Genomic DNA, 9,538 nt, shown 5'->3' on the forward strand with positions numbered 1-9,538 from the left:
ACGCCGATCGCTCCAAGAGGTGTTGATTTTTTTTTTTTTTTTTTTCGAATAAAAATATTTTTATTAATGCAACAATAAGAAAGATAAATCGTAATAGATTGTCGTCTGCGTATTTCTCGTGATTTTAATTGTATGGAAATGATCGGAAATATTATCTCAATGATTTAAAATTTTTAACTGTTGCCATCTTATGTTTGTTAACAAATAAAATATTTGTAATTAATTCAAGCAAGGCTTTTAAAATAACTTTCAATTTTCGCTCTTTGCTTTGCTTTTGCAATAATTCAGACATCGGGATGGTCGTCAAGTTTTTCTATGTGTAATTTTGCTTTTGTTGGGAATATTGCTTCCTCGTCAAGCATGGGGAGGGATCAGAAAAAGGAAAAATATAGAAGAAAGTTTCGTGATGGCCACAACATACTAGTTTATTATGACGTCTGTTCCTTCATTTTACATATGTTCATAATACGTTTTGACAAATAATACAATTTTTGCAAAACATTATGAAACGTGGCAACTAAGCGATATGTTTTCAATCATTTTTTGAGAAATTTCAAATACCGGTATTAATACCGGTATCACGTTTGAAAAATACCGAATACCAGTATTGAATATTTCATCCGGTATTGCAATCCCTAGTGAAGTCGGTATGTTTTACCAGTCACTTTCACAACATCAACAGAATTATTACCATTGTTTGCACTAGAAAAAATTTGAATATTAGGTTGCAGTTTGTAAAAAAGCACACCTTAGGTCACTTTTAATTTCTGTCCTTGCTCGACATTTTGACCCTATGCCTGTTAATACTGCAAATACATATATACAGGCACATGTGGATTAAAAAAAAAAACTACTAAAAGCATCAAAAACCTCTCTAATCGCAAAAGTATGTACAACCTCCAATCCAAATTGAGTAACTTACAGTTAGTTTTACATTTTACTCTACGTATTTTTTGAAATGCATTCACGCCTCCTAGGTAGAAAATGTGTTCCAAGGAAAACTAGAACGAGTATTTTATTGCAAGTTGTTTTAAACCACCGGCGAAGAAAAGAAAAGTGTTATAACACATACTAGAGGCTCCGTCCCCTGCTCGTTTTTCTCGCCAACCCCCGTCCACCAACTGCGGTGGCTAAATGCCACCTACAGCAGGTGACAATTGATGATTTTAATATCTTTACCCCTATATGTCCTCAGATCAGCTTAAATGTCCTGCTCCTCAAGGTTTAGAGGGGTGAGAAAGGTTGGAATGACTTCCCCAAGATGCCCTGTATCCAATGGTACCAGCAGGGCCAGGTTAAAGCATGGGCACGGGCCCAGAGCACCAACATTTGAGGAAGGAACCAAATCTGTTGGTGAAATTTTGATTTTGGACTCATTCCATATCGCACTATAGCAAGATGTGAATCTATCTATCTATATATATAAAAATCTAGTGTCACGATGTTTGTTCGGGGTAAACTCCGAAACTACTCAACCGATTTTTCTCAAATTTCATATCAATGTGTCATTTGGTCCAACTTAAAAGATAGGATAGTTTTTATAATTCTTTACTGCAAATTTCATATTAATTATGCAATAATAGTGTGAATTAATTGTTTAGTTCTAAAAATTCTTAATAGATGGCGGTGTAAGTTAATTAATCGATATAACTCTAACATCGTATGACTTACTGCTAAAAACACCATGATAAAAAAAGCTCAGAGATGTTGCTTAGAATTTCCATATAACGTTTCGGGATATTACAGGTTATTATTTATTTCCTGAGAAAATCAACTATATTTTTCAAAACGTTTCCTTGAATTGCTACAAATTGCAGATTTCACACCGTTGTGAAAAGTATTTTTCTCCACCAGTATCAAAATTAACTAAACGTATTTAATAGGTGTATCGGTTTCGGAGTGATTGCGGTTTGTCCAGATTGACTCAACACCCAATGAGTGCGAAAAGTTATCTGGATCACGAAGCTTTGCAAGAGTTGTAGAGGAACTACATTCGAGCTACTTGCTTGAGAGTCTGTCTTCGCGTTTGCAATGCGTGTATTAATGCTTTGAGAGCTTTCTTAGAAAAGCAGGAAGGTTCCAGGCTATTATATTAATCCTGCGTTAGGCTTCTCTGCAGGTGCCAGAATCATAACTGCTTTTTAAACCAAGAAGACTACTGAATTCTTCAAAAATATTCCAGGTTTATTTTAGGAAAGTTAATGAATTTAATCGGAAAACAATTATTTTCTTTATTTTGTTCCCCAGGAAATTTTTAATATCATTAATTCTTGCAAAGATACATTCGCAACAGAAAATTGCAGTGACAATTGCATCGTCAGGCATTGCTGCTACTTTTTTTAGATGGTACACGAACAGCACATTCAGCTTTAAAGTTACCTATTAGATATTCATAACAAACAGAACACAATGTGTACAATAAAGAAAAAAAAGACGTGGTATGGCTGTAGTGTTGCAAGAGAGTGAAATTATAATTTGGGATGAGTGTACTATGTCTCATGAGTAAAAGCATTCATTCGAAGCACATCATAGGATTATGCAAGATTTGAATGGCAACGATAAACTTTTAGGCGAAATTGTCTGAATACTGTCTGGGGACTTCCGGCAGACATTACCAGTTATTCCGATGAAATCAACGCATCTTTAAAAAAAACGTTTTTTATAGCGTAATGACGAGATAATGCGATTGGCCATGAACATGCGAGTATAAACGCAAAATAATCTAATCGCACAAGTATTTTCTAAGCAATTGCTGAGTATTAGAAGCGGTGAAATTGAACTGTATCAAAATATACAGTACAACAAATAGCCAGACAATTTCTGCACTGCCGTTGAGACGAAAAGTGAACTAATTGAGAGTCCATTTCCAGATAAATTTAATTTTTTAAAAATCATAATTGCCTCTGTAATCGCGCTGGTTTTGTAGCAGTTTTGTTTTCGGTAAACATTCCCGAACAGACAGGAATATTTGTGGATTGTCAATTGTCGACTGTCAAATACATATCCTGATGCATGTCGCAAGTTGTATTTATTGGTAGCACAAAGTCATTGGGAGTTGACACTTTCTAATGCAGGTTTGACATAAGGAGAAACAGTATTCGTCAACTGTTTAAAACAATTCTGACGACATACTATCCAACACAATCATTATTTTTTAAGGAGAAACTATATTACTTTCACGTTTAAAGACGTATTTCATAAAGTTTAACAAACACACAAAAGTCCAAATCCAGATTTTACACCAGAGATGAATATGAAGCTATAGTTTTAACTGAAGGTTTTTGCGTTTCAATTTCAAATTTGCCTCTTAGTTATTATGATATGCCGTCACTTGATAGTTGGGCCACCGACTTAAGTTAACACTGATTTGCAACGTATAACAACAGAGCAATGACTCTGTCTTAGCTACAATTATTGCGAAAAATGAGCCATTACTGACGGCTTTAAAAAAAAGCTCTGCATTGATGCTGAACAAGTTGTGGATGAAAACAAAGCAGTAAACACTCCAAATGAATGTTTAAATTCCCTGGATACACCAGGAATGCGTCTACACGATTTCCGGTTGAAAATTGGCTCAACAATTTATTCTTTTTCGCGATTTAAACCCACCTAAATTACGCAACGGTACACGTTTCTACATAAAGTCAACAATATTTGTCGGAAAAGTTTAAAGGAGAAATGTTTGTGTTACCACGTAATCCATTATTAGCGTCATAATTTTCAAACACATTTGAAAGGCTTCAATTTTTGATTCGTTTAGCTTTTGCAAAGACCATAAATAGATTTAAAGAACAAAAAATGTCTTCTTTCGGTTTGTTCTTGAAACATAAATATTTCTCTTATGGGCAGCGAAATATTGCCTACTCACACGTGGAAAGTTATCATACTTTTCGTATTAGCAAAAGACTGGTTGATCAAGAACATTGTGCACAACTTAGTGCTTAGACAGTTTTCAGTTTTCAAATAATGGAAACAATAGTTCGAAGTCAATGTTATCTACTTCATTGAAAAAATTTAATTTTTATACATTTTTAATTTAGTTAGTGTATTTTGTAAAGAAGTTATTGATTACAAACTATAGAGAAAGCTAATGTGAATAAAATGTAGTTTAGAATCTAAAAGTGTATGGTGGTTTACGCTTAGTTTCTACATTCGGTTATTTTACAATCAGTTTCGATATTTACTATCACTTTCAATTTTTTTTTTTTTTTTTTTTTTTTTTTTTTTTGCGGAAGTTATACAGTGCAGAACCTTTTATCCGGGAACCAAAAAACCGGGAAACCAGAAAACCGGCAACCGTTTGCCAATTTTCCCGCCATTTTTTAAAAATACGCATTTTTGGCAATTTTTGAAAAACTAAGCATTTTTTTGAAATACCTAAAAGAAAATGAGCGGTTTCTTAATAAATACCATATTACTGATCTATAACTCGGGAAAATGTTTACAAAAATGAGCTTTAAAGGGTTGTCATTAACGCAGGGGGAAAATTTAAGGAATATTTTCTTGAACTAAAAAGTACACACGTAAGTCTGAAATTTTTGTGTTTTATTCCAACTGAAAAATTAAAGAAATGAATATTGTCACATTATAATGCAATATTTTATTGAATGGCCTTTAATTAAAACCGTTTAGAGCAGAAGTGACGTCGCAAAACAGCGTGAAACGCCGCGATTCTCGAATTTTCCGGATAGTTGATGGTGGAAAGTATAAATCGTTAAACACAAGACTGTAATAAGGCTGCAGGAACTCATAAATTAAATTTCAGTTGGTATTAACTTAATGTAAAAGCAATAATTATCAATAATCGCTAACGCCAAACCTTTACAAAAAAAGGGCAAAAAAAAAAAAAAAAAAAAAACCGCGTTCATGAAAACAAAGTCTCCTCATACACTATAGTAGAAGAATCGCTCATTTACGTTCAAAAACTTGTTTCGTGCCCTTCCCTTCATTCTCTTTTTAACCGACTTCAAAAAGGAGGCGGTTATCAATTCATACCGTATGTATGTTTTTTTTTTTTGTTTGTCCACTCATAGCGTCTCACCTAGTGAAGCGATTTTGATGATTCTTTTTTTAATGGATAGGGGATGGCTCAACTTAGGTCCCATTACTTTGTTTGACCATATTTGTTCATTAGAAAAAAAGTTATGGGCAAAAAACAGTAAATTTTATGCAATTTCCCTATTAAATGATTTTGTAGCGAAGTTCGCACGTTTCATCCGTGGATAACGGTGGTTCAGTGGTAGAATTCTCGTCTCCCACACGAGCGACCTGGGTTCAAATCCCGACTAGGACAAAGTGAATTTTACTAAAATTTCGTTTCTACTGTTTCCCGTATTTTCTCGAATCTTCTATTAATTTTTGTATCTTTCCAAGTCTGGAAAGTTCCAGCACTTTCTCAAGTTGTATATAAGGAGATGTAACGTTCATTCGTGGTTCTGAATAAAGATCTCGAGTTGAGACTAAAGAGTCTTCCCTATCTTCATCTACGCGACAATAGGAAACTCATTGTTATAAAAGTTTGGTGCCATATAACAGTAACATTAATAGTAATTGTAATGATAATTTTGAATGAAGGCTTCTCTGAAGCAAGCATCAAATTTCTTCAAGCGATATTTCGATAATGGGGAATCTGGCGCTGTCGTCTCATTTTTGGCGTAAATAATTTTATTTTAGTAACCCTGCTGATTTATAGTAACCCTATGTGAATTATCAAAATCTTCCTTTCTTCAGTGCTATTGCTCCATAGTAGGGGTAAACCTAACCTGGAAGCGAGGTGATGCAGTGATTAGGATCTGCTTAGCCTTCACAATGCTACCATTAGGTTTGACTCAACTACTCTGTAGTATTTTTATCGTTATCATCTATGCCGATAACAGATGATCGGGGCTAAGTAAGAAAATACAGGATTGCATCATGAGCAACTTAGATGCTGTGGAATGTAAATTAGTTAGGAAAAACGTAATACTTAAATGGTTATAATTAAATTAACTACGCATGATTTCCAGAGAGGAACAAAGATAAGTTTTTAGTGCCAATCGCTTAAAGTTTAACGCGTGTCAATAGTTTTTTTTAGTATGGAGTATTTTTAAGAAAAAAAAGTGAAGTTTCATGATGGTAAGTTCTTATTATTTCTGAAATACCTACATTTACACTAAAAAGAATGAAATAAAAAAATTTTGAAAAAAAATAGAACCGACTTCAAAATTGCTCTAAAAAGTGAAAAATAATTTTATTCTTTAAACACCATCGATAATGCTTTTAAACATAATTTTTGAAGTTGGCGCAAAAACGATAGATAAAATCATTCACAGCCATAACTCAAATACAACTGTAAATTTAACCGGGACCATTTTCTTCACTATCACATACATTATGCATTGATGACAGTATATTTGAATAGCGATATAAATGTTTCGTTCGTAATTTTGGATGCTTTTCTGAAAAAAATATGAACGAAGCATGGTTACACTGGATTTTACGTTTTGTTTTTGCGCCAACTTCAAAAATTATGTTTAAAAGCATTATCGATGGTGTTTAAAGAATAAAATTATTTTTCACTTTTTAGAGCAATTTTGAAGTCGGTTCTATTTTTTTTCAAAATTTTTTTATATTTAAAAACATCGAAAATTGGTGTTTTTCTTTCCTTTTCAAAATGAGTGTGAGGGTCTCAGGTCTTATTAAATAACTTAAGGTTTTTGGTGTTTAAATTATTCTCTCAGGAGTAGTTTTTAATGTTTCGATATTGATAAGCATATCTGAACTGTTTTCTTCTTATTTTAATACGTGTTACTATTTATTATAGTAATTAAAGCTTCATAAACAATCGGCCAAAAGCTCTTTTTAGCAATCCAGAATACCGGGAAATTCAGATATCCGGGATAGCTATGGTCCCGAACTTCCCGGATAATTGGTTCTCTACTGTACTTACAAAATTTACTAAGCGTAAGTATAGTGCTTTTTCCATGAAAAATTTAGTTAGTACTTATTAAATTCAATAAGTACTTTCTTCAGCCTGCACGGTAAAAAAAAAAAAAAAAAATCCGAAACGTTACTGAGTAAAAATTTTCGATAATTGCTTGCAGTTCTGGCTAAGCTTTGGCTATGTTTGCATTACTGCTTATAGAAGTTCCTTAATAAATCAGAAAGGTGCTAAGCTTTTTTTTTTTTTTTGTATCCCTTCCTAAGTTTACACTAAAGTTCCAGAAACACGACTAACTTCAAACGGGAAGATCTTCGAATTTTTCAAGAGGCTTCCGAGATGATTTCAGGAAGGTTATTAACTTTTATCGGAAAACTTTCCGGGTTTCGGCTTGACATGATACTGGCAGAAATTGGCCACATCAGCTGCCCATTATTTTCCAGGAACATTTAGGAATCGTTTTTAAATTGAATAACGCCCATTATCAATCTCATATGTTATAAAATCGGCTATACTATTTTAAGCTCTATTAAAAATATTTATTTGATTCTATCAAAATAATGAGTTCAAGTTTATTTTAATCCAACTTCTTTGCCACAGCAACGCGTGGCTGGGTCAACTAGTATATATATATATATATATATATATATATATATACTAGAGGACCCGACAGACGTTGTTCTTTTCAAACTTTGTAAATTGAAAAGTTTAAAAATTTCAATAAACTATCAAGTGTTTGTACCGTTTTGTTGGAAAAAATAAGTAAGAAGAAAATGCTTTAAGCTGCTTGGTGTCAGAATGCGTATATTTCTTACAACTTGATTTATCTAATGCCCACTGAGCAGTTGTTTTATTAACTATTTTTTCTCCCGTACTTGATGGTTTGTTCCTTCAGCCATACTCAAAGGATAAAAAGCGTCATCAGATATTAAGTGCAAAAAACTAACTACCCATCTAGAACAAACGGGAAATCCCGCTGCAACATCCCCCATATGAAAAAGAATAAAACAATCGGCAGGATATCGTTTTAAAAAATGATAAATGTGAAATCAGTTCTGTGAATAAGCGAAAATCAGTCCCCCCCCCCCTTTCAATGTAAAATAAATTATCTATCTTAAACTAAAACGACTAAACACTCTTTAAAAACGAAAAACAATTCTTTGAAGTTTGAAATACTTCGCGAAATAAACAAAAAATACAATAAATTACATTAACAGTAGTTTTAAAATGTGAACAAATGATCACCAACTCTATTGTTTATAGCCGAAGTCGCCAAGCCACCACGTTGCTGTAATCCAGCCGATCAGTGAGCGAAACCAACTCCGACCGATTAGCGGTCCGATCTTTTGAACGAAAACTTTTTAAATTTCATACATTGCCTAGTTTGTTCATTGCAGCAAAGGTAAAGATCTTCCACTGCACTGATCTTTTGTGTACAGAACTACCCTGTTGGGGTTATTGTTTGTTACAAATTTTATTATCTGGACGAAAATAAAATTTGTTTCGTCTTTAAATTCCATCATCTTTTCCTTTAATAATGTACTGATTACTTTGATAATTCTTAAAGTATTCTTGACATTGGTGCCAAAACTCAGATGGATTTGAGCCAAGAAACAAATGTTGCTGAGTACGGTACTTTCTGATCATTTGATTAGGAAAACCTAAAGCACTGATCCGGTCACATGGTACAACTACGACGACAGAACACACGTTTTGCGTGAACCTTCCAGTACTTTAAAATGTATCACATGACCTAAAACCGTGATTTCAAGAAATGAAGGCTTCACTCTCTTTCTCTACGTTTTATGCATTCTCAATTGACATATCACAGTAGGAAATTTCATTACAAAAAGCAGAGCTGGCTTTCTTATTGTCCATTGGCAACGGGTTAAGTATCTATTTCAGTTCTCGCTCAACAATAGGTTAAAATAAATATTAATCATTTGGGAGATATAACAATCCAATGTTTAAATTCATTAATTAATTAGCAAAAACGTTTCCGATTCGATCCATCGCTCTTCAAAACCATGCTTGCCAACCCTTAATTACACACAAAAAATTTGATCAAAATCGGCCCAACCGTTTAAAAGCCTTATGGTGACAAACGTCCGCACAGAAGATTTTTATATATTAAGATGTATATATATATATATAAAGAAACACTATCATATACTGTATTTATAATGTGGACAAGTCAACCAAAATGAACTTCACTACTCAGTTCAATAGGGGCCATAGGCTGCTCTATGATACTGGTAGACAACACATTTGATAGCAATATAAGGATTGAATAAGAAAGAAAAAATTTTTTTTAAAGAACGAAAAAAATGAAAAAATCCCAAAATACCCTGGGGCCTCATCAAAGGGTAGTACTCCTCAAGGGTAGGGGAAAACCATGAGATGTTTCGTGAGTGCTGCTGGCGAAATTGCCTAAAAAAGCAGCACTAGTCCCCGACATCTCACAAAACTAGCAATAGGGGTACTGAAAGTCCAGAATATCAGCATGACAAGAAATAAGAACATTGAACCTTTTACATACGAAAAATTAAAGTTTTACCTAAAGAAAATAGAACAATATTTAAGCTACAAGATTTATATAAAGAAAATAGAACAATATTT

This window comes from Uloborus diversus, chromosome 9 (assembly GCF_026930045.1).
Source record: "Uloborus diversus isolate 005 chromosome 9, Udiv.v.3.1, whole genome shotgun sequence".
Lineage (NCBI taxonomy): Eukaryota > Metazoa > Arthropoda > Arachnida > Araneae > Uloboridae > Uloborus > Uloborus diversus.